We start from the raw sequence: 27,718 nt of genomic DNA, 5'->3' as shown, positions 1-27,718 counted from the left end.
AAGAGAAACATAGTAACACACTCCAAATGCAAAATTCCACACCCGAATTCACCTCTAGATCATCTGTCAGCTTGCTGGTGCATTAACTAATGATGCAAAGACATACAGCTAGTTGAGAAACAGTTGAGCAGCCAATTGTCCAATTCCTTTTGCTCCTCTAAAATGGGGGACAAGTCACATCAAAGACAAGTAAGGCCAGTATTGGAGTAAGGTCAGATCTATTATGTATACCTGTTACATGAAAGCACACACACAAAAAGTGACAAATATTAAATTCAACAGGCCAATCAGATAAAGTGTTTTAGGACCACTAGGGATGGTAGTTGGGTAAATGATTTTCACACAGCGAGTGCCCACTTTACTGGCGCCAGGTGGGAAGTGGGCCCAGCCATTCCCACCAGGACTTAATTCCATGTTAGAGATGAATGACCCAAGCAGACGCTGAAAACAGATTAGAGACTAGCCCTCCATCTCCTACTTTTTGCTTCCAGACAGACGGGCCTGTTCCAAGAACCTGCCAGAATGTGGTCCAGCCTCAGTGATCCATGGGGGGTAGTGGGAAGGGCTTGCTGGTGAATGGGGGGTGGGGGTGGGGGTGGTCGGAGGGAGGGGGTGTACATGGAGACGGCGGTGCTAGACTATGAGTCGTGGTATGGCAGTGCTTCCTCTGGGCTGCCTCACAGTGATGTCCTACAATGCACACGTTGTCACTCCCACAACCCCGTCTCTCCACTTCCTGACTGACAAAGAGCCTGTAAGAAATGCAGAAATGTATTCAAGCCCCTGTCCCTCAGTAGATATATTGATTAGACTGAAGATCCATTTTGTCAAAATGTGCTATGTTAAGCATTAACACATATTTTGATGAACACATCAAGTTTTTTATGGTTGCTTTGTTTTTCAGCTCTGGTTCTGTGGCTTGAGCCAGTGTTAGCTCCAGCTGTACAGCCTTGACAGTGCTTTGACAGCACCAGGAGTGCTTTATGTAAGATGTGTGCTTGAGCCCTACATAAAGAAAATAGTAAACAGATGCAGAGACCACCTGTCAATTGATGAAGCATGGACAAGAGTAGAAGAAAATCCCCCCTGTCTCCCTCCTTCACCAAAAAAAAAAGTGTAGCAATGTTAAAATATTCAAGTAAATCACTTAATTCTAAACTGTATCTTTCCGTTGGGCAGGTTCAGTAGTATGCTAGACTACCTGTAACTTCATATTATAATTACATGTGAAATCACTCCTATTTAAATCCTTCTATTCAAGGAGGCAAAATCAAAACCTCTCTTGTCAAGATTCGTGTGAACGTGTCCCAAGAATTTCCCATCAATCTTTGCTCTTTTTTTAGTGCTAGCCATTGCTGTCGAGATCCATTTGCATTAGTACCACACATAGCTCATTGATTCACAGAGATTAACGAGAAGCACACCGAACACAACTAAGTAGGTCAAGGATTCCGAAGGCACTGATTTCCAGTCTGTTCGGTACCTCTATCAGCCTCAGTGTGGCACTGTAGATCCATTGAACCTCGCTGACGGAAGCACCACATTGTTCCAGATACATCCAAAATCTGCTATACACCAACATCTGTTTAGTATAACCCACTTGACAGGATTAAAATGCCACACAAATAAACAATCTACATCTTATTGTGTTTGATCAGTAGTGCAGATATTTCTGCTCACTGGAGCAGAGGAAAAAGTGCCAACAAAAAAATCTTAGAAGCTGGTAAAGACAGAAAAAAAATCTCTACCTTTTCAGGATGGGAATATATTGAACCACTCGCATTTAGTTATGTTTCTCCAGGCTCCTTTTTCCTGTGCATTTTGTATTTTAATACTTGCTTCAATTTACAATTCTTTCCCTTTCCCAAATAAAAATAAAACAATGCAAACAAATCCTATTATGTGATACAGATGTGGGCATTCATTCTCTTATGGATAGATTCTGACTTAGGTGAGATTCCTAGACACCTTTGTCTACAGACCCTCTCTATGAATACTAAATGGATGGGTAATCGCGTTGCCCTGGATACGAGACCTACAAATGCCAATAATTCCCAAAATGTGCATAATGTGCAAGTGTAAAAACAAAGCATTTACGAAGGACATACAGGATGGCATGAGCCTACCTGCTCCTCCCCATGGGTTTCTTATTATCAGCTTGTTCAAATGCTTATTTTATTTGGCCTATGGGGGAAAGTATTCAGTGTCCTGTCCTGGAAGGGGCATTAGAACACCTGCCTTTCAATGGTCGCGGCAGTCAGGGAGCCCAGACCCGAGAGGCCGCGCCTTTTCCCTCCAGCGCTCTCGAACCGTGGCCTTTTCCACCACCCCGATCGGCGCGCACGTCCGTCAGCCGTCTCGCCGGCGTTTCGGAGACAAACAAACAAAAACAAAGAGGCAGACCCTGCCTTGGAGGAGCTGACTCGGAGAGCAGGCCTGCTGAGTCACATAAACCTGTCATTAATCATCATCTCAGCACTGCCCGTCCAGGAGGCTCAAGCCTGTGTATACCAAAGCCGGCTGACCGCCAGCCAAAATTGTCAGATGAATGATAAGGCAGCCATGCGGGCTCTGTGAAATGGAGACTGCCAGCACAAACAATAAACTCACAAAAACATGCACACAGGCATGACCGTAGGAGAGAGAATTCACATCGCAGTGAAGTGCATATTAGCGTATATGCTATTACAATGGAGTGTTGGGCAAATAGGTATTTTGTCAATTTGTCCCTTATAAGCTACCTCTCTGAAAGATAATCCATGAGGATAATGATTAGAAGACTACTGTAGAGTAATATTATTTATATATTTGTTCTGGAATCTAGTGTCAGGAGAGACTGAAAGCAGCCAACCATACTGACAGAAATAGCAAAACTTTCAGATGAAGCACAGCAGGTGCAGAAAAAAAGATAATCAAACAAAGATGGCGTAGCACATTCAACCATATATAAATAATTTTATAAAATGGATGGAAAATATTGACCTTGATTGGGTGAACCTGAAACTGTAAATAAGAGGGGTCAGGTTCATTCATGGCAGTTAACTTCATTCATGGCAATTAAAAAGTTTTATGTTGTTAAAAGCAGCATACTTTGTTGATAAAATGTTTTTTTATCAGTTTTTTTTTGAAGGAGACAAATAATTCAGCTTAGGTTGTGAGGACCTTGTACACTAAATGAGGAATTTACTCCTGCTTTTAATATACAATGCAGCATTTTTTATACATGGCAACCCTCCCCCCTATTTCAGGGAATCATAATGTTTGGGACATATTAATGTCATGTAAATGAAAGTGGTCACGTTTAGTATCCTTTGCATGCAATGACTGCTTGAAGTCTGTGACCCATAGACATCACCAGGTGCTGAGTATCTTCTCTGGTGATGCTCTGCCAGGCCTGTACAGCAACTATCTTCAGCTCCTACTTGTTTCGGAGGCTAGTTGCCTTAAGTTTTTTCTTCAGCTTATGAAATGTATGTTCAGTCGGACTGAAATAGGCTGAATGACTTGGCCAGTAAAGAATCGTCCAGTTTTTTGTTGTGAAAAACTCCTCTGTTGCTTTAGCAGTATGTTTGGGATGATTGTCTTTCCATAGGAAAAGGATTTGGAGGCATTTTGATGAACCTGACCACTTAATATGCTTCTGTAATCTTCAGAATTTTTGTATCATGAGAAGTTGCCTTTGGCCTCCACAGTTTGCTCTTGCCATCGCTGTGATACAGCACATGTGGAGCCATTTGGCCCAAACACTGGCTGAATAATTTTAGTGCAAATGTAATGGCCTTTATTTATTTATTTTTTTAAACAGGGAAGGAAGACAGACAGTGGTTGGTGATAAAGCTAAGGGGAACTGGCTGCATTAGTATGATATTATAATTATTGTTGGTGTTATATCACTGCATTATTGTGATACATGCATTAAAAGCACTCGCCATTACTAAGCTATGCCATATTTGTAATGTTGTGGTTGCTGTTGACAGTGCCTGACATGTGGTCTTACCAAATGTGTATAATAATGGATGTTCTGGTTAGCCATTCGCACTGCCCACACACCTTGCATGTGTCAGATTTCCCTTTGATTGCATGACAGCTTAGCTTTAAGCTACAGCAGGAACCTGTCTAAACTGGGTAACAGCTAAATAGTCATAAAAGCATCACACAGGCCCCAAAGCCACTGCACTTAACTGGAAGCAAGAGTCTCTGTTGGAGCAGTGGGATTTCACTTTCAATTGCACACATTTTGCTCACAATGAAGCAAAGTCACTCTTGTACATAGCGTTTTCTAAGACACACACACTCTCTTTCTTCCTCTCTCACTCTCTGGCCCTTAAACTCAAACGCGCAAAAGGTTAATTGCGTAGTGCATTAATAAATAACATTCAATAACATTCAATAACCCGACCATCACAGGAGAAGCGGGCCTGTTGTCTCTGTTGGTTCTTAATTACAGTTTTATTTACTTTTGGGGCTGCCGTTTAATGAACGGAGGAATTTAATGCCCTCAATCAACCTTTCTTCCAGCAGGGATGACACGAGTCTCCTCCAGTCAAATGTAATTGACTCTTCATGTTTGAGAGGCAATAAAAGTTTATGACTATTTGACAAAACATCCAGTAAGCTGTCTTTCACCCACTATTCACCGCTTTAATTAATTGCTCACTCTGGGGCACCTAATTTCCAATTGTTGCCGTTATTAAGGTATTAGCAGCGCCGTTTGACAGATCCTCAAATCTTGTGTCGTACATCTTTGTCAAAGTTATTTCCGAGCTGCCCAGCTCTCTCGGGTTTGCACTGCTGGCTAATAAATTCTGCTGCTTTGATCCTTGGGCCGCTGTAACTGGAATACCCTGTCTCACTCTGTTCAGGTCCTGGATCTTTGTAGTTTTGTTTCTGATTTTGAAATGTGAGTTTATATGACTGCTCTGAAATGTCATCAATCTTCATAGAATAATTAAACAAATTCCCTAACTCACAGGTGAAGAGAAACTCTGCCTGCAACTGGCATACGTGGAAGAAGACTGCTTCCAGATAAACAGAATCCGCTGCATGATCTTTAATATTACAAAAGAAGATGCTGACTAGGAGGTTGCCTTAATCACGCTTAAAGTATTCTAACTATCCCCTTGGACCACAATGCTACTACTACTACTACTAATAATAATAATAATAATAATAATAATAATTATTATTATTATTATTATTACGATGATGAAAAACCCTTTGAATATATTGGTGTTAACTCAATGAGTTTCAAGTCCGTCTTCTCACTCTTACTATTTTTATATCATTTTCAATTGGATTTTACCCACTGAATGCCAAAACGAAATTCAAACCTAAACAACAATAAGAAAGTCATAGACAGGCACAGACAGATTGTGAAAACCTTCCGCCATTTATTTCATTTTTTACTCTGTGGTGATTGTCTCTTATGTAATGCAGTTCTGTAATAAAATGCTTGTGGAAGGCTCTCTTCCTTGCTCTCTCTCACTCTCTCTATCTTTCTTCACCCTCTCTCTGACTTGCACACAGGACATTCGTTGAATGCTAATCGACAGCATTTCTCTGATCTGTTGGCTGAGCTATGAGCTAAAAGTCATTCATAATTCAATATCTTCCGCTCCCCATTTCCTACTCCAGATTCAAGAAGAGAGCGAGGAGAGGGAAATGTGGCCTCATCTGTAAAAACTGCACAAAAGCACAGATCTGGCCCTTGACTCTTGTGGATAAAGAAAGAGTTGAGACTAGCAGAGCATTTATATTCCAGGTAGCTCCTTGTGAATAATTAATGAGGGTATGGTTTTCTCTGAGTGGCTAGGAGAACAGTACGCCTTGGATGGCTCTCACGGAGCAAACATCAGGAAAGCTTTTGAGTGGCCATGTCTCCGATTTGGGACAGGAATGCTTGGAGAATCCTTTTCTGAATATCGACAGGGAGGTGCTAGCTCTAGCCTGGGGAGTACCAAAGAATTTCTTCCCCTTACAAAGTAAGTGAACTTGTATCCTCCCTGCTTGTAGATACCTCACTCGATAGCTTTTTAAAATCTCTGTCAGTGCCAAGACAGCTCTCTGTGAGCCTGTGTTGTCTTGAAATCATTACCGCTTGCCTTGACAGTCATGAAATAGTAAATGAAAAGCCTTATCTGAATCATACAAGAACAGTTGAAAGTACACAACTGCACACAAAACAGACACCTTCAACCTTCTGTGCCTACCACTGTTAGTGTGAACCCATGTTAATGCTTTCTCTTATGTAGGACACGTCATGCTTATAGTCAGGTCTGGTGATGGAACATCGAAATGTTTCTGAGGAATTTGACCCCTCAGCCACAATTGCTGCAGATACAGCACTTTTATATGACCAAACCTGTGCTGTTCCCAAAATATGATGATAGTAAGAATGTATATAATTTTGCTATAATATCTGCATATATTTCAAAGCATTGGTCAGTTCGTGCATGAATGCTGAATAAATGTTGTGCAAACAACATATCAATTGTGTACATGTATTTTTTTTTCTTCTTCAACATACAAATTTGAAATGAGTATATATATCTTGAAAAAAAAAATATGAAAAAACCCCCACTGTGACACATAAATGAAACACATGAATTTTCATTCTATTTAACCAATGCACAGCTGGGAAAACATGGCCCTAGAAATGGCTTTCAACCATAGCTAATTTTTCATCAGTGAAACGTAAGTCTACAAAGGTGACTGCAGGAGATTTTCATTCATAGGACTGTATTTCTTGACTGTGTTCAGTCCTTTTCAATCTTGATTAGTTTTGTCTGACAAAAGATTTTTTTTTAAGTTCTGCAGCCCTCTTACTGCTTGTGTGGTTCCTACGGCTATGATGGATCATTTACATAACAGGAACTGGCGATAACTTTCAAAACATGTTCTTTGATATCAAAAATGAGTGAAACAAACCGACATCCTTCTAGTCATGACAATGATTGATATTAGTGTGACTCAAGGTCTGAATGCACTGACACCTTTATCACAAAGCTGATTTCACATTTGAACTTTGGGAATCTGCTTTGATTCCTCTTTACACAGTATAGAACCTGACATAGGTTTAATGCCATTTAGAACTATTTCTCCTATACTGTTTCCATACATACGGGTGACAAAGTAAAACTATGCTATGGTGGATACATTTACAGTCAAATCACATCTATACATATCATTTGGAATGTGACTATTCCCACTTTAAAACAATCAAGCAATTTACGGTAACTGCATCACTGCATAAACAATAAATTATGTTTTAACATGTGTAATGTAGGTTATGAGGGTAATGCTAAACTATGATATTTGCGCATACATTGCTGAACTCATTAAATGTTGGTGCCACATCTTTCTTTGGCAGAAAAAGAAGGACATGTTCTAGAAAATCCAACTTTAATATGAACACAGTGCTGAGCAGATTTTGTGATGGATTAAAAATCTGTCCTTCAAACACTGCCTTCCTTGTGTGACAACAAACAACCACCACCTGCCTTAATAACTTGGTTGCAGGAAGAAAAGATGGTTGCAGGCTTTTTCCTCTAGGCCAAGCAAAATGGGAGCTTCCACCAAAGTGTGCATCCTTGCTAAATGCTGATGCTAATGCGTGCCGTAAATGCACCCCTTTGGCAGGATAAGTGACTCTATTGCGATTGGTAGGGGAGACCATCAGACTGCGGGACAACAAAGCATCGGTGAAATTAGATCCAATAAAAGTAGATTTAAATGGCCTGTGTGTCATGGACGGCGCGTATGGCCCCCTGTCCAATCAGACAAAGCGGTTCTCATCCATCACCCTGTCTTCACTATAGTCCTCACTGCTCTCTGTAAACATGTCCTATCAAGCCTAACCACCAAAGCATGAAGAGAAGCTGATGGGGGAAGAGGGGTGAGGGGTAATGCAAGAGGACGGCACTACAGAATGGGACATACCCCACTGGTCAGCACTTACCAGCGCTCAGTGGGCTAACTGCCCCTGATACTCTGTCAGACTTCGATTCCAGAAGCAGATGGCTTAGTGGACAGGGGTACTGCCCGGTGACCACAGCAGCCTAAATGTGAAGCAAGGGCTTGCCCGTCTTCATTTTCCAGGCAGATGAGGACTCAGGCTCTCGGATAACCACTGATGAGCACGTCCTCTGTATTGGTCATAAACAAAATTGGGTAGCAATCAACTAACCAGTTATGACAGGTGCAATTCACAGTTAATGAGTGCTGGAGATAGTGGCACCTTGCTCTGTTGCATAGACATGCAGTTTTTTCACATAAATGTATACTTTTATGGCAAGGAAAGGATTTCATTTTGAAGTCCTTTAAAATATATCATGCTACACACAATCTATTAATTTTAACTGAGATGTATATGGGCAAATTATTTTTACAAATCTTTAAAGAAGAGCATTAAATGCACATGTCTGTGATGCATAAAAAATGAATAACTTTTCTGTTTAGTGCATTTAGGAACTTAATGGATTCATGCTGTCAGACCTAACATTACCAAATCATTTTTAAAATGTTTCAACTGTGAAAATTACATATCCGTGAGTACAACACAGGCAATGTTGATATTCTTAACATACTTAATGTAATTATGTAAGCATTTGCCTTATTTTACTTGGATGAGTGGTATGTAGGGGTGCTTATAATTTACCCAGTATAACTTAAAATACAATGTGGCAAAAATAATTAAAGAAAACATACGGCCATTAAAAAATACGTCTGCTTAGATTTTTTTCCATCACTGCATTTATTTTGATTATTTTTAATTCATAGCTGTGCCTCAGATTTATCATGCCATCCTAATTTCTTAAACTGTTCCATTTGTTGCGCAGAGGGACTTTATACTGCATGATTTATAAGTTCTGTATTCATTTTTCACACTTTGGCATGGTAATATGTTGCTGTAATCACCCTTGGAAAACATGCTTTTGTCTGTGTTCTCATGCACTGGACCAGGTGACATGTTGGCCATTGTTTTACGTGATGCATGTGCTGCCAGCTTTGAAAATAAGGTGTATCTTTAGAGTGACTGCCTAATTACCTGCTGTGCATAATTGCTCTCGTAAATTGAGTGTTAACTTCTCTCTGACTGCAGCCATATTGAACCCACACTGCTTTAAGCCTCTTAACGCTCAGAATGTGGAAGGATCACTCAGACAAGGTTTCTGCGGCGATGAAAGAGCACGTAACTGCTAACAGATGCTAACCTCATGTTTATCATTTAAAAAGCCTCTTAACGAAAAAGGACATTTCTGAAGCGTATAACAGAGAAGGAACCGCGAATCCACACGCCTTTGTAATGGGACAGCATGTGGTAATCAACAAGCTATGGCTACCAAATCAATGTAGTGAGATCGGCTCCTTTGCTCTTTTCCCATATATTGAATTTCCCACAGATTTCTGGTGGGATTTTTCATTTACATAAAATTTCAACTTTAAGTTAAGTGCTGGATGAACGGGGCAGGAAATTAGCTGAAACAAGTGGCCCAGAACTGCTTGCAGGTGGAAAGGGGATATAGTGCCAGGGGATATAATTTACCCTATGCTTTCTTACTGATCTTTGCCGTTTTGGCATTTTCCACCAGACACTATTTAACACAACACTTTCATGGCTGCTGCTTTTACTCCATGAAACCATGATCGGAACAGGGTTGTGGGGGCTGAACACTGAAGGAAATATGTCCAGTACATGAATGACTGCCCCACAGGTATTGCCCATAACAATGTCCGACAGTGCCAGAGTCAAAGCTTTTGTGACGTCCAATTTGCCGCATTTGCCAGTATTTGGTAATTACAGATGCAGTTGAATGATGTCCATTCACTGTGGTGGTGACTCGTATTCCTTTTCTTATTAGGGGATTGGGGTTGAGGCGGGGGCAGTGTGCTCGTACAATGGTCATTTGGCACAAATCCTAGATTTAATGTCAGACTTACCAATCTCACAGTCTTCTCCCACTCACAGTCTGAGAATTCTATTATTAAGTGGAGAATAAGTGATATCCTCATTATGCAATAACTATCCATCCATCCATCCATTTCCTTAAACCGCTTATTCCTGGTCAGAGTTGTGGGTGGGTGGCCACAGCCTATCCCACACAGTGCTGAGAAGCAGGAATACACCATGGACAGGTCACCAATCCATCGCAGGGCACACACACCATTCACTCACACATTCATACCCAAAGGAATTTCGATTCTCCAATTAGCGTACTGCACGTCTTTGGACTGTGGGAGAAAACCAGAGTACCCGGTGGAAGCTCATGCTGTCAAGAGAAGAACATGCAAACTCCACACAGAAAGGCCCTTGGGTTCATGAACTTGTTACCATCATGCTGCCCCAACATTATAACTCCTTCCCTTGATATACAGCTTTATGAAGAAAAAAACCCTGCATTTCTATTTTTCTATTGTAAGTATTTCAGTGTGTTTTTCCTTTTACTTGGATTTCCCCCCTCCATATCCATCATTGAAATGTGATGAATATTTGGAGAACCTAATTAACTGCTGCACCTGACTTCATAAAATTTGTGAAAGCCCTGTTTCTGAGGCCACCATGGCACAAAATAGTGTTGAGAGGTAGCTCTCTAACCTTGGCAGTAATGCAAAATTAAATTGAATTAAGCTGACCTCCTCTTGAAATGGGGATGCTTCAAGCAAAGCACTTAAAATTCAATGTTTGCCTTCCTAGGGCAGAAAATAAAAGGGTTTCTGAAATTCAAAGACTGTATATTCCTCTCATTATGCTAAAAAAAAGGCCCTGTCGCCTCCCTTTTCCCACTTTTTATAAATGTAATTTTAACATTAAAAAACCGAGTTCAGTGTTGCAATTTTTATGTGCACATTAGCATCAGCAAGGTGACAGGACTCCAGCTGCTATCTGCGTTCATCTTGATTTGGGTGTAGAACTACAGTATATTCTTGACATGTTTCGGCATGTAGAGAGAGCAACCTGGAGCTACGGTGATGTACCATTAGCATGGTGGCCCAGCTGATAGCCTATGTTGTTTAACAGTATTGAATCAGAATGCAGACCATAAACATTTGACAAAAAATGCAAATGTAACACCGAGGTAAATGTAACACTTCCTGTAATGTCCGTACCGCGCAGTTCTGCCTGCAGAGTACACAAACAGGTGTAACACAGCACAGATGAATTCATGTAGCATGTGGTGGTTGCATGTACAGTGTGATTACGCAGGTCATAAACAGAAGGGCAAGCACTACACTGTGTGGCAATCTGCTTATGCATTAGTTACATGCTACAATAACTACCTGTAAAATTGCACCAACAAATATATTGTGGGAAAATGTGTGCAGCTGAAAACTACACTCTTACCGTAACAGTGCCAGGTTAAAATTACAGCTGCCCCCAGTGAACAGGCACATCTCTCAGAGTACACAATGTGCCTGGTTAATTAATCATGACCAGACCGGGCGTCTGGCTCCAGCTTCAAAACGGCACGGTTCGGGCAGAGTGAACCACTCACACTGAAGAGGAACAGACAGAGGGCAGAATAGGAAACCTTTAAGATGAGTTTAATAGATGATAAAAGGTCCCCATTAGAATGTAAGGAATGGTTTCTAAAACTGAGGGAGTAAACCAAGGGTTTCATCAGTGCTGAATTCCTTTGTCATTCCTTTGACCTATATGAATGAGCCTTGTATTAATACATTATTACTGGAGAGGAGTGATTATTATTATTATTATTATTATTATTATTATTATTATTATTATTATTATTATTAATAATGATAAAAAATATTATGAATCAATTTGTTTATTTATTTTTGGAAGTGTTTCTGAAAATAATGAGGGAGAACTTGATGTGCTGTATAGTGCCCCCCCAAACTTCCACTCAATACACCACTTTCCACCACTGCTACAGTGATAATGATCTTTGAAGTGCTAATTTGGATGGAAGTTCCGCATGTAAGAATTAATCAGGGTTTCTTCCTGGGAAACAGAGAAGGAATCCCCAGCAAGGCACATCTTGCTGACAAAAGAACAAGAAGCAAGAGAGGGTCTCCTGGGTGGAGTGAACTATAGGAGGCTGAGCCAGGTGCAGAGTGCAGTGTGACCAGATTTATTAACACTAAAAGAGTCAGACTTTCTGAATGCCTTGAAGAGCCAGAGTGTGATGAAAAACAAAAGCCACTTTTAAACTACAGGAATGCTCACGTTAAAAACGAGCACATTAATATGTTCTATATTTGTGTAGCTAAAACAAAATTTTAATAACCAGAACAAAGTTTTAAAATAACCAGAACAAAGTTTTTAAATGACAAATTAAACTATGCATAATGCACTAAAGCTAAATCATTATAACGTTTCCCAAACCATTTAATATAGGGCCACTTTTCATATAAAGCACAACCCTTCAGTGTAAGGGATTTTATTTCACTCCCAATATAAATAAATAAATACATTTATTTATAAATAATGCATTTCAGTTCATTGGTCTGCAAAATAATATGTCCAAATTTTTTAGCATGCAATGAAATCACCGACATGCCGTCTATTGGCTTTTATTGATCTATTTAAAGCAAAACACTTGGTGTAGCCGTTTTGTGCAGCACCTTGCACATCTCATGTGATCTGTGTAATAAAGGCTGTGCATTACCTACTGCAGGTTGTGAGAACTTCAGGTTTCACCCCCCTCCTCTCTTTCTCTCACTCACACACACACACACACACACACACACAGGAACAGTGAATGAGAGAGGCAGCATCCACAAATGATGGCCAATCCGCCAGCCCATCTGCTCTCTGGTGCATTATTGATCCAGTTCTCATCAGAGTGAAAGATACTGAAGTCCAGGTAGCTTCGCATTCCCTGGGTTCTCAGTGTCATTGGACAGCACAGCAGACCTCTGTTTTCAACAGGCCATAATGGTACCTCTCCATTTCACACAATCTGCTTGGGCAAGGCCTGGAACAGTGTGCCCTCATTGTCTTCTATGCGTATGCATCACGGGAGTTTGTATTCTTTCACTGAAGAGTCCAGAGCCCGTCCAAATCATTCGCACGAACATTAAAAAACTCTTCTTGGTCATGTGCATTTGTATCACGCATGGAGGAATGTTCTGCACATGAGATGGTGTAGATGATTGTGCAATATCCCACATATTTATAGTGCCTGTCATAATGTGAAGTGCATTAGTGATGACTTAAAGAAGCTGTGATTGCCACAAGATTACAGAGAAGCCATTGGTATGCTAAGCTGACAGATGCTCTGGTACGCACTCTGAAAATATAATGCCTTTGTTGGCAATACATTGACATATGATTGATGAGTGTATGACAAGATCATGTATTCCCCTCTCCTAACCTGCCACAGACTTAGGGTAGGGGGCTGTTGGATGTTGCATGGCAGTTCCTGTGCAAAATGTAGGTATAGCTAACAAAAATTGATGGTGGAGAGATAAGCATTTGCATCATACTATATGACAATATAGGTACTTAATAAAATAGGCACTTCCTCTTTATTTAACATCCAATCATTTGATAATGATTTAATTTTCTGCGTCGTAAGTGCTGGACACATGTCTAGTTTGTATGATAGTTCTCTGCTTTAAAAGAGAATAATGGTGTATTTCCTTAACAATTACCTGGCAATTGGAGTCACTGTATTCCATTAATTATGCAACAAATGGATGTATGTGTGTACATGTTTAATAATGTTGGCTGTGTGGCCTAGTGGAAACTGTAACCAGAAGGCTTCATGTTTTATTCCAAAGCGGGCCTGGCCTTTGGCAGAGTGAGTTATGTAGCCTGAATCATTTATAAAACCTTTCTAAAGAAAAAACAGAATTATATGCGAACCATCGAGAACAGAAATATTTTAAAAAGTAAAAAAATAAAATAATAACACAAATAAAGATACTACTTAATGCAGCTCATGTAAGGAGCGCCCTTGTTATGCGCTGAGATGCTGTGCGGTTCCTAGCCAGAGCAAGAGCTTCAGGCCTCTTTGATGTATTTCTGTCCCACATAGCCTGTGAAATTGCGTGTTGTTCAATTTAACATTGAAAATCGACATTTCAGGACTAGCGGGCCACGCTTGGCGACGGGGAGGACATTTGCATGAAGTGATGAGGGCCGTTGAGCTTGACCGCTCTGCACGCGGGGAAGATGCCGGGCAAGTCTCTGCCAGAGCGCGCGGCCACCCCGACCACATTTCGATATTGTGACACTCTCGCTCTGTTCCAATGACAGGAGTCTCTCTGGTGTACCATTCATTATGAAAAAGAGCCCCCTGGGTGCTCCGCACGTTAAATCAAGACCTCTGCATTTATGAAATGTGTCACCACGGAACAATCGCTGGCTGAGCAGGCTGGTGGGGGATTCCTTATGGGTCCCCCCCCCCCCCCCCCCCCCCGGTCTCAGTCTGGCTGAATTTCCTGTTATGAGTGACATCTGAGCGGTTTCTTCATTTATTTTAATTGCAATCTCTATAGATAATTATATGAGTGGCAGAAATCAACAATATTAGTGGAAGAAAAATGTCAAATCATATTCTCCTTATGAGCACACACATACTGTACACTGCCAATGAACAATCTTATTGCGCATTGTCATAATTGTTGCATATGCATTGTGTATAATTACCAATAGGTATCAAATGTAAATCAGCATTGGTGAATTAGAACGATTTTGCAAATAAAAGAAAAATAAAATGACATACAGTAAATGAACATTAAGTCCATGGTAACAAGCACTGATTCACAACAATAACCAAATGTTGTAGCAATGCTCTGTTGTTGGATTTGTGTTTCTGGACTCCCATTGCAATTTAAATGAACACTATTCGACTCACATCTCCGCCCATTCATTTATCAAGATGTGTTAAATGAAAACAAAAGTAATTTTACCAGAAACTTCTACTCCAAAATCTGAAAGCTGATTGATGAAAAATATGTCTAGGGTGTGGTGCAGGGAGCAGGGGTGGTGTCCACCAGGGGCTGCACTGACCCCACACACAGATGAGCCCACAGCTGAAATGCATTTTACTCACTACAGCTGTGGCCCATTACCTAATCACTGGACCTAATAAAAGGCCTGGTGCATATGCCTAAAGGGAGCAGCAGCTATGGGAGCTCAGGTACGAACAGTGTTGTGTGTTGGTGCCAGTTTTTGTTTTTGGTTCATCTTTGTCTTGTTTGGTTGCTTGATTGGTCTTTTTCATGTTTTGCTGGATTTCTGTTACATTTATGTTTTGGAGTAGTAAAACGTGGCACGCTGAACTGTTAAGCTGTTTTCGTCCTGTCTTTCTCCACGTTATCAGTGGTCACCCTGTGGGCAATGTTTCCCACCCTCCAAAGAAATGCTACACAATGTTTCCGAAATTATTTAATGTAACTTGGCTCTGTTTTTTTTTTTTTTTTTCCCAGCTTACCATCTGAAGAGAATGTGATCATTCAAAGATTGTCACATCAAAAAATGATCTCACAGTCTTTGAAATTATTTATTTTTGTACTGTGTTATGAATAACTCCATCCACCCATTATCTATCCCGCTTAACAAGACAGAGCAAAAATAGCAATAGCAAGGCAGAAACCACTGCTAACCAAGAGAAATATCAACACTCGTCTAACATGTGCAGAAAAGCACCTAAATGATCACTAAGCCTTTTGGGATAATGTTTAGTAATCTGCCCTTGAGATGAAGCTGAACAGTGCAGGCTCCGTATTGGTAAAGGTACCATTTCAGCACATGTATTGTCAAGATCTAAACAATACCCATCCCTAGTCATGAGATGATATTATGTGGGGTTTTCATGTGAAATGATAGAGAATGCATTTCAGACATAGAAATTAGTTTCCCAAAAATTTTATACAGCTGTAAAAGCAATAGTTTCATTTTGTTTGCAATTATTGGTTAGCACTTTCTTAAGTCTGTTTTGCCTGTGTATCTGAGTATCCTGAAATCGCCTACTACTTTAATCAGATGTTGTTATTAGCAGATGTAGCTCTATGGCACACACACTGCTGCGACATCACGGTTGGTGTGTGGTCCAGTCATGTGTTAACCTAAATGTTTGTTTTGTCACTTAACTTTCAGAGAACATCATGGCATTCAGCATAAAAAGTCAAAGACAAAGAGAGGAAGGCAAGAAGGGGTACGAAACAGAATGGCGTGGGGCTGCTGGTCGCTGCATGAGCAAGCACAAGTCACGTCTTTGATTGGGAAGGTCAACCTGGGACCACTGTTGTTTTCCCCCCGAGTCTGCAATGGGCCTACTTCATGCTAAATGCCTGACCGAGGTATGTTTCATCGTTTTTACAGTGACATGGTTTGATGAGTCTGAACCAGACACCAATGTTGGCCTGGAAGGTTTCACAGTCATAAGGGTAGACAGGACGGGCACCATGGGGAAGGTAAAACTCCTGCTGGTGCACTAACATCAGGGAACATTTGCACCCCAGATGTGGAACTGCTCACACTGTCTGCTTGTGCCTTTTATTCTCCGAAGAGAATTCTCTACTGTGGTGCTTAGCTGTGTTTACAGTACATTCCACCAAGTGCTAACATCAAGGCAGCCTCCAAGCTAGTAGCACAGCATTCACAAGCTATGCTCCGCCACTACCTCGATGCCCCAGTGTTTATTCTGGAGGAATAAAGCCAGCATTGGAATCACCGCACATTGCCAATCATCTGGTTAGCTAATCCGCTTCATACAGCCCTTGGTATTAGTCTATTAGTAGAGCCACATATTATGCAGATCTGGAAATCTATCTAGATTCATCCTTGTAGCACACAACCTGCAGTCAAGAAACAGAAACATCAGTGCTAGTACAACAGTGTTTACACTGGATTTATGAAAACTTCATTTCAATTGTGTGCCCCCCCCAAGCAAACAGGGGGGCACGCAGTTGAAATGAACAACAAAATAGTTTGAAGCAACAGGAGATGAGAGCTGCCTCACTGGATAAGGGAATGAAACCCTGGATATCTACCCAACAACAGAGTAACATTACAACAATATTAAGAAGCCTGGCCTCTTAGTAAGCTAATTCTATCCTGGACTACCCTGCCAATCCATTCTACATAAAGTTTGAAATGTTTCCTTTATGTCGTCAATACAAGGTGCTCAAATTTAGAATATGGCCAGAGTCTCTTTTGTGGTGGTAGCCATAAATAGACTGAATATACTAATGCTATAAGCTGTCTTAACACCGTAAACCCGGATGATGCCAGTTGGTGTCATAAAGCACTCTTTAATCTCCATCAAATAACTCTTACTTCTGAACGTAGGATCTTTTATTTTTTGTTATGCACTGGAGACTTGTCACTCAAATATGTCAAATCAACTGACATTAGAACCAGGATTGCATTTGAAAACTATGCCTACATTTCCTGAACCAATGTGTATGGGGGATTGGAGAAAGAAGCATACATGCAGAAGTGATTAAAGGTTTTTGCTCTTGAGCATTGTTTGAGTCCTTTCTATCTTCATTTTTCTCGTGCCAAAATAAGTCCAATTTAGAGGGACAGTTCACCCAAATTGCATAGGTCTATAATAATTGTCCAAGGGCAGTAGTAGTTTCCATACACTAGCCCTGCTGGTTCTGCTTCTATGCTGCAGCTAATAATGCATTTCTGGAGTCTGATTCAGACACAGCACAGTCGTTTAGAGATAAGGGCATGTCCTTGAATTTCTGTCACTGCAAAATTCAAATGACTTTGAGAAGAAAATCATGTTTGATAATGCTCTTGTATGCTACCTACATAAAAGAGGACATGTCGATGATGTGAGTGTGTTTGTCTATGGGCAGGGGACCTTGCCTGAAATTACTATTTAACACAATACCTGGGAATTCCAAGGGAGGTAGCAGACCCTAAAGACTTCCACTGATAGGGTATTTAGCCTGGCAAACATTTTGAGTGCGATAATCCAACTGACAGGAGGCAACTTAGGAAATTACCTACAATGCAATATTCAGGCAAATGTAACATTAAAAGGCCATTTAAAAAAATAAAATTAAAATTAAGGCATTGCGTAAAATCCAACGCAGTGCCTTGCTAGCAGTAATAATGTGCATTATGAATTACAGGCTTCCAACAGCATTAAGCAAATAGACAGAATGTTAGTATAATGGGAAAGAAACCTTGCAACAATAAAATTGTCATTCTGCTGGACAGGTAATACAGCTTTGGTGTTATGAAACTTTTACTGCTATGCTTTTGGTCCCCTGTGGCAACAAGCAAGATTAATAAAGCACAAAATTAAGTGGCTTGATATGCACTTTGTTGATGCATTATAGGACAAATGTAGTCACACATAATGCAGTAAAAACAATTACATTACTAATTACTTTGCTTTTAAAGAACACCTCCACAACAAAATGTCCAGAAATACTCTATAAGAATTTGTCCTCAGCTCAGACAGGCACAATTAGTCCACAAGGCATTTGTTGTCTCCTTCTACCAAAATGTGGAATGATTTCAATGCGAACCCTAATTGTTTGAAGCAATGTCACGCTGGAACGCATTACCAAACGTGAAAACTCTAGAAAGTAATAACGTTTGTTTTAAAAAACTTCTGAAACATCAGGGATTTCTCTCAAATTAATGGGATTTATTAATGGGATAGTCACTTTGTGCAAGATGTGAAGAGTCTCGGAATAAGGTAGTAATGTACCAAATCCGATGGACAGATACAAATTAGCAGCAATAATGTAGCCTAAAAGAATAGGCCACAATACGTGAATTCAACAAGTCCTCTGTTTGTGTACATACCAAGCGGCCAAAACCAGACTTCGTTTTTGAAGCTCATTTCCTGGTGTTGTAGTTCCTGGTTGCTCACTAGCACCACTACGGATGGCTCCAGTATAGGTGTTTTCATATCCGGTTTCCATGTAAGTCTACGGTACAAATGCGATCAAAATACAAAGTCAATAATTTTTTCTCACAAGAACAAATAGTCATAATAGGTGTATTTTATTCGTCTTATGACTGTCCATGGGTCGATTTCATGATTTATTGCGTCATTTGGGCACAGTGCCAATATTTGTTCTGGACCAATGAGGTACAGCTTGCGTCACTTCCGGATTACTGCAGAGGACTCAGCTACAGTTGGGGATACAATCTGTGGTCACTGGGTGGGAGGTGGCGTCTCTTGGCCTTGACATTGTGGCTCCGACCACGGTCCACCTGTGCGAAGTCAGAAAATGCAGGCATCCCATTTTGTAGTGGTTTCATTATAGCGTGTGCTATTTACAGCTGCACTAGACGACCATAAAATAATCCTCCTCTGAAGTTTTGCGGTAGCCGAGTCATTTTTACTATTTCCTTTAGCCCACTTAACCAAATAATTAGTTGGCAGAAAGCGTAATCAGCTAACGCTTATTTGCTATATGTGGTAGTCCAGTAGCCTATGCTAAAACAGTTCGCAACTTCGGCTACCAAGCCATTTGACTAGCTAGCTAACCCTAACCGGCAAATATTCCATCTGTCAAACGTGTTTGACGGCTTGTCAGTCGTGTACATTCCGTAAATGTCTACCTGGGCTATGCTGCACGAATGTGACAAAGCTAGAAGCTAGCAAGAAAATTAATAATAATTAGAAATTCAATGTACATTATTTTTGTCTTTATGCAACAGGTGGAAAACTTGCTCTTCAAAGTGCGTTGTCATATTTACACACCTGTAAATCAGTTATTAAAATACTTGTTAATCACCGCTGTCAGTGTTAATTTTTATTCGGTAAAAAGTGACTTGCTGGGTGACGCTAGCTGACCGATCGTTCGCAAGTAAACACCACAAACGGCGATGGAGTAGTAGCAGTTAATGGCTGACTGTGGCGAAAACCTACGACGATAACTTGCTTGGTTAACAGCAGGTCTACCAGACAGTGATATAAAAATTAGCCTGGTCAAATCACCAGTAGTCTACACATCTCTGATTGATTGACCATCAGTGCAGTCGATGTTCTTCCCCTGTAGTTCATATTGCTAATGCATGAGCTAACCACGGATAGCTTACCTAGCGCACTGGCAAGCTGATATGCTAGCTAAGCATATTCGTTTTGCCGAGAAACATAAATTGAAGATAACTGAACATAATTGTATTATTAATGTCATACATATAACGTGATTACATGACACAGTAGGCCCTACAGTCACGGATGGAAATTAAACTCCGTAAACATTTGATCATATATTTTAAAACATAACGGCAGACAGTCAGCTAGTCTCAAGTTCGTTCTGCAATCGTTCGTTCAGGTTGATGGGCTTTTCCGCACCGGACTGTCAATCACATTGTAAAAATCACAAGAGCGCTTAACTCTATGGTTTTGGCTCCAAATCGAGAACATGGCCGCGCCCGCCATTGACCTTCAAAACGTGTTTTACAGACCCACAGAGAGGCATTGGGTGACGTCACAGTAGCTTTGTCCATATTTTTTACAGTCTCTGGTACATACATGCTGTACAAGACCAATAACTTGCAAAACATGTAGCCAGTACAAAATACAGCCATCAGTGGTCAGTTTCACATAATTTCCAGTGTTGCACCAGAATGGAAGAAGGCAATAGTTACGAGCAGTGATACAAAGTTAACTATGCAATCATGATATCAAAAATATTAGCTGCATGTATTCGTAGCTGTAAGGGCTACAGATCCCTTGTAGGAGAATCAGCATACAGGTAATGGAAACTGACAACCAGAATATACTGTACCAAACAAAGTCCCGTTCTTGATGGTATTTCTCCCAAAGGGAATCAGCAACGAAAATGGTATGTAAATCCGAAGAATGCAAATTGATTGGGTTAGACTTCCTCAGGGATTATATAAGTGTTGGCCACATTGATAGGAGTCTAAAAAATCAAGATAGTCAGTTGGTGCTAACAATTCTAGCTACCCAAACACTAGTCCAGGACTTTGCAGTAGCACATGTTTCTAATCATGTTAAATTTTTTTTCATATCAGACCAACATCATTTGATGTTGAAAATACAATTTCAATCCATGGAGAGCATGTCTTCCATCACATAAACAGTCACATCAACATCAGCGCTGAAAATGATCCGTTTCTTTCTCACAAACCAGCCATTTGCTGGCTAGCAATGCTTCAGTGCTCCCAACAACCAGACAGAAGGATTTCAAATAAAATTCTCTCACCACTACCAAGCAAGGAGGATATAAAAATATGCATGGGTTGCACAGCTGGCCATTCCATTTTAAATGAACAAATGCTTAAATAGCGCTCTCTTCCTTTGACTGGTGGACCATATGGCAGGCACAGCTGAGTTGAGTTTGGCAACAGTAGCCGACCAACACAAAAGTTGATGTCATTAAAAGGATGGACGCCAGCTCTAAACCACCCAGGAAGTAGCCTTTTCAGCAGCTATTGTTAGAGAAATAATTCTTTGAGCACAATTCTGTGCAGTAGCATGCAAAACAGCCCAGGTGATAAGCATCAATACACTGATTGTTGATTTAAAAAGGTGCTCCGTTGGTTGTGTACGCATGTGATTGGATGGTTATGAGAAACTGTGTTCTGTGTATCTGAGTTTGTGATTGCTGAGGTCGACCATTGGTCGGCGCAGCAAGAGTTTCCTGATTTAACTTGCTCTGCGCATTCCATGTGCTTCGCTCATTTGGGTGAGCAATCTTATGATATGCCATCTTTTCTTTGGTGCATCGCCTCGTGTCTTGCTAATCTTTTCTAGGTCAGTTATAGATCTTTTAATTTAGCAGACATTATTTATTTTAGCTGTGATTTCCTCCCATACAGATTTTCTTATCACAGGAACAACATGCATCTGAAATATCGCCACTGCATTTAAATGAACTTGCTGCAATTGTGCTCATTTACATGACTAATCTTAGTAAATACCCTGCTAAATTTAAAACATGCGGCAGCACTGAATTTTTTCGGCCCTGATGGTAATTTGCAGCATGCTTAGTAAATATGGTCCTTAGTGTGTGCATTTGTTGTTTCTTAAACCCTGCAGACCAATAAACAAAATTCAGTCTGACAGATGTGATCGCTACAATGTTAAAAGTATACAGGCAATTAGGCAAAGTTCACCTGCTTGGCCTTTGCTGTAAATGTCTGCACTGTGCTCATTAAATCGAACTGTATTTTACCAGTTGATGGGCATATTAGACAGTTCCTCACTCATTCAGTAAATCATGTGCAATTGTGACGTGCAGATGTTTTATCCATTTCAGTTTTGAGAGCACCATTATATATCTGAGTGCTACTTTCAGGGAAAACATGGGTTCCTCTATCCTTGGGGAAATGAATTCCTCTTGCTAACTTGTTGTGACCTCCATTATGAAAAATACTGTTCAATTTGAAGTCCATTTAAGCCATTTACTGTCTTGCACAAACTCAGGCTCATACTTGTTTCTACTCGCTCCAAGTTCCTCAAAGCAGCGATGTGCAAAAATAAATTCTTACAATTCATCGGGTCCTCCTGCCTTTCGAGGGTGCCGCTTGGCTTGAAATCCCTCCACCTGTCTGCTGTCTGCACTTTTGCACTTGGTTGATGACATGATGTAGACAAGAGAAATTGATAGTACCTCAGTCCTACTCAATTTAAGAAACACGTCCCTGTATCTTTTCTCTCCTTGGATGTTTTATTATTTTCCTTTTTTCAAATTTTATCCGGCTGTATTTAGCACGACAACATATTTTTCTCAGCATGTATAGCAAGGGAACTCACCACAACAAGGTGCTGTGGATTTACATAAGGTCCTCTACATCGCTCACTCCTCTCACTATAATTCTACATGGAGGACATTCATATGTAAGGAATAATCCATGAAGGGCTGTCCTGTTGCTGGCAAATAATACATGACGGGGGTGTTGATGCAGCTGAGGTGAAGCCTCACCTTTATTCTGCTTATACAATGGTTACCAACAATGATTATACATTAGTTACTTTTATCTTTATTCATTTTTATTGACTTAATCATTTGAAATTGAAATATGCTTCCATAGTCCTTGGGCCTATTGTTGTCAAGCAAAACTCTGGTTTATAGTTTTATTTGGACTGTTGTTAAGCAAAAACCTTTCATTGTTAATTCTCTGAAAACAATGATTCTATCAGGAAAAAAAAATGTTGCTTAGTCTTGCTTTTTAAAATGGTTTGGTCAGGCAGTGTAGACATTGCATTGTAACCTGTTGAGAGGGACTAGAAAAATGCTGACTAGTTTTATGCTAAGTTTGCCGTTACGCATGTTACCTAGTTAACATTAAAATTCACTTGGGTTTTAGGTCAAAATGGTCACAGGGCATGATTGTTATCTTGGTTGGCTAGCTAGCCAGTTACTGAATAATAATCAAAACAGTGGCTAAACTAAAAATGCAATCATTCACAAAGATATGGAACAAAATGCATCCCATAGCCTAGCATGAGTTAAATATGGAACGCCTCTTCTACTTTCCATATACAGGACAATTCTGAATTTTACAGGACAGGAAACCCTATATCAAGCAATATGCTGTAGTAACTTGCTAACTTTACTCTCATAGGCAAGAAGTCTATTATGCTTGAGTTGACAGTGGCTGGACACATCCCTTAACACTGCTGCAAGTATGATTTGTAACAGCTGGCCAGTTTGTTAGCAATTTATGTCAAAAAATTACCATTGTCTATGTTTGTTTTATCAAGTCAGACCATTGATGCAAATTAATTTAGAACCGTGATTCAGCTTTTGCCTGTGGTGCTTCATAGCTGGCCATTTATTGAAAATTAATGCACATACTTGGACCAGTCAGAGCTGAGTATTTAGCCAAACTGTTGTATAAATGCATATTTTTTGGAGCACATTTGCCAGGCACGCACTGCACCAGAAAGACAAAAAAAAAATGAATTAAAAGATGTGAGTCATAATGATTTATTGACTTTAAATATTGACAAAATTATGGAATGTGTATGGCATATTTGGCCATTTTCCCAGCTGATGGGAAGACAAAGATTCCTCGGCAAGCTGCCAGAAATGATATAGGGCAGGGACAATCTTGCAGTAAGGCAATTAAACAAGGAAGAAATTTGTGCTGGAAAAAAGCATAATAAAAATGAATAAATAGGTAAAATGAGAAAAGCATTTTGAAAGATATCTTTGATCGATTCATCTGTGAAATAACCTTAAAAGGCCTTCGGAAATCCATACTAAGCACAATCTCTAAGACTTTTACCATGAATCCTTACACACACATTTGCCCCAGCATGGCTCTAACTGACAAATCCTGGCCTCAAACCTGGAATGACATGCATCAATCCATCTGGTTTATTTTTGTCCTTCAAGGCAAACATACAGTACATGGAGTTCACCCTCTCGAGTGAAAAAAGGTGGAGACACAAGCAATTTTTCTCTAAATAGCTTCTATTGTGTATCACTTTCATTATGTTATCAATCAGTTTGTGCCTGCTACAGACTGCGACAATGGGTATGTTCCTTGCTGCTTGCCTGCAGTGTGTGTGGAATAATGGAGTCTCAAAAAGCCAGCCATTCAATTACCCATAGTGCTCTGGAAATAACCCGAGTGTGTGCCATAGACCAAGCGCCATCTCAGACTTACACTGTGTAATGGTCTTCAGTAAAGAGGTTCATTTGGGTCCTACAAGCATTTAGGATGAATTACAGCATGCCAGCTACCTATATCACGTACCAAGTCAAGGCAAGTTTAAATATGCTTAAGAACAGCATGCAATGCAGGATAAACTATTTCCGTGCACAGCGGGATATTGTCTTGCTGGATGATAAACGTCCTGTTCATGTTGGGAGAGATATACATTAGATTAGGTGCACTTTGTAACCCATCAAAATAAATTAGCAATTGTGTTCAGCTTAACTGTTCATCCAGCACTGTAAAAAAGAAAAGAAAAACTTAAATAGTACATACTTGCTTGTGGGCTGAGCTGTATTATCATAGCAAATAAAAGTAAAAAATGTATGTTTTGTCAATGTGTAAAATAAATTATTGGAGTCAGTACTGAAGATTTCAACAGCTGAATTTGTTTTGAACTAATTTTCATCCCAATTTTCACCCTGTGAAGCATGATGCTACGAACATTTCTGGATATTTTTACAGCCCTGGTATCCACCCAGTTGTTTACAATTTTAATAGTTCCTGCTGTCTAATTTAGATGAATACCCTGGCATTTTGCCTTGTGAAGGAGAGGCAGTCATCGATGCCGCCATCCACTGCATTCGTATACATTTGCAAGCACCATCATCTAGGAGTTTAATTTTGGTGGGCTACAAGGAAATTAATTTCTTCAATGTTCTGATATTCTGAAGTGAACACAGTAAAATCACATGTGTAGGCTAACTGTCCCAGATCAACTGCTGGCTTATTCTATTAGGCCAGATATGGAACAGTGGATACCCATTGAAGACATTCATTGTACCACGCACTCATGCCTGTTCTCTAGTCACTTTCCATGTATATATTTTTTTCTTTCTTATGCTTTAATGGTTTTGAGTGGCATGCCATGCTAGCCATCAGTGAGTCAGTGCTTTGTGGAAAGTGCAGCATCACTATTTATTTTCTTTTTTTATGCTTTAAGGGTTTTGTGTGGCACGCCATGCAAGAGATCGGTTAGTCATTGCTTTGTGGACAATGCAGCATCACTGAGTAGAAGCCACATAGATCTCACTGAGAGCATGCTACAGCAGGTGGGCTAGCTTGATCCAGTACTACATGCTCTACTGGCACAGAATCCGGCTGCAGTGACAGCATCAGCTGCCAAGGCAGATTAGCCACATCCTGAAGAGTAATTACCTTCAGCACACATAATCCAGTTGTTATTTCTTTTAGTTTTTTTTTTTGTTTTGTTTTTTAATAAATATGATTTGTCCTTATATAATGTTTGTAAGTAAGAAATTATTCACATTGCACATGCTGTGTCTTTACTCTGCTGTAGTGAGCTATTTACTTAAATTATTTTTAAAGATAAATTACTGTATATCAAATGCTGAAAGTCAAAGTAAAGTGAAGAACATTTCATGTGACTTTCCGTCTTTGTGTAAAAATGTGATGTTGAGTAGTAAAGTGGACTGAGTGAGAGGAAGACTTCTGCAGATCTCAAAGAGCAAGTGCTTCAGGGAGCTGCTTGCGTCACATGGCCAGTGTTGGTTCTGCATTTCAACCCCAGAAGTTAAACAGCGGCACAATTTTCCTTTTCTGCTCACGTCGATATTCCATTATTAATGTGCAATCCAGGAAGGGGAGCTGTCTGCAGATCAGATGACTGAATTGGGAGAAAACTCTTCACTTATTGATAAGCTGTCTTCACATTCTAATTGTATGTCATCTCTGTAAGTGAAAATTTTGTCCTGAGTTGGCAGGAACTTTTAAAAAGAGAAAAGCAGAACAGGAAGAAAAACAGGGCTCCCTTCCCCAGAGTTAACATTGTGTCAAATCTCTGCAGACTCCAAAGCTTAGTTCTGCTGTTTCCTTCTCAATCCGGAATATTCCATTCTAACTGGAGTCTGTGTGCTCATCTGTGTCATTGAGCATTCATAGTTTACTGCTGACTGCCATCCATAAAATCATTTTTAACCTCCCCACGAATGTATTTTAACTGAAATAAATTCCGGATATTGTGCTCTCAGGATTATCTCTGTGTGTCCTGATCAACTGCAAAATTTCTGTTTGTTTCAGTCCTCAGTCAAACCTGAACAATGTTTATGAAACCACAAAATTTTGTACCGCATCACATCCTGCCATAGTGGTTGTGAAAATATGACTTTGCATGACTGCACCTGATTTGTGTGTTTATGTACTCCTCTTCTGTCTCTGAAGAGCTGAGCCACCAACAACCAAGATCTAGAAGGTTCTCAGGTCTGACTGGGGTCCAATTCTCAATGCATTTCTATCTGCTCTGTCCCAGTAATATTTTGCAATTGTGTACATTTACTGTGTCCGAAACACCTCTGAATAAATTTAATGTTACATTAACACAGCAGTCCATATCACTTGTTGAACAAAGAGCCATTAAAACGGGTCAATACATATATCTGTTTTTTTGGATGATGGGGTTTTTGAATTTAAATGCAAGCCCCTGTTAACAGATAACCAAATTAAACTGTCACACACAGATTACACTGGAGCATAATTAGTGGATCTGTGCCATGGATCGGATTGCATGGAAATTCATTCATTTGTTGTGATTCACTGCTTCATGAATCATCCATAAGGCGTTTTTGCCACATTAATAGAACAATATGAAAAGATGGTATATCTTCTTATTTCAGAAAGCTGACTTAATTGCTTATCTTGCTTTGACAAAATTGAGATATTCACTTATCCGCAAGGAAATTACCAACCTGTCTGTCTATTCTCGTGAATGTCCATCCATCCATGCATTATCTATACCCGCTTGGCCTGGGCAGGGTCGCAGGAGGTGCTGGAGCTTATCTTATTTAGTGTGCGCTGGGTGAGAGGCAGGAATACACCCTGGACATGAAGAACAAACTTGATTGGTGAAATAAAGCCAGATGAACAGGCAGAGCCACAGTATTTGCCCTCCACTGTCCACCCCTGTTGCTACCAGACAACAATCAGCTAAACAGCCTTCATTATGCATGAGAAGCCAATGGAGAACTTTAACTTGTTCACAATGACTCCCCTCCATACAGCTTGAGCTACAGATTCCACTTGCATTTGTGGTGTGGAGTTCATTCAAAGTATTTTTAAAAATGTGTATTTGTTTATTTGAATGTATCAACCATTAGGAGAAAATAAGAAATA

General features: G+C 40.1%; 1 long non-coding RNA gene across 1 annotated transcript; it reads right to left on the bottom strand.

Annotated features, from left to right (window-relative positions):
• Positions 1–634: 634 nt before the first annotated feature.
• LOC118234386 lies at positions 635–27,343 on the bottom strand. Its single transcript, XR_004766658.1, has 3 exons — positions 27,295–27,343; positions 7,958–8,144; positions 635–752 (listed from the first exon to the last, which is right to left on the bottom strand). It is a non-coding gene; the product is annotated as an uncharacterized LOC118234386 (long non-coding RNA).
• Between the last annotated feature and the right edge of the window lie 375 nt (positions 27,344–27,718).

The sequence above is a fragment of the Anguilla anguilla genome, chromosome 8 (assembly GCF_013347855.1).
Source record: "Anguilla anguilla isolate fAngAng1 chromosome 8, fAngAng1.pri, whole genome shotgun sequence".
Classification (NCBI taxonomy): domain Eukaryota; kingdom Metazoa; phylum Chordata; class Actinopteri; order Anguilliformes; family Anguillidae; genus Anguilla; species Anguilla anguilla.
The sequence above is the reverse complement of the archived record's forward strand: the minus strand, read 5'-3'. Positions and strand labels throughout refer to the sequence as shown.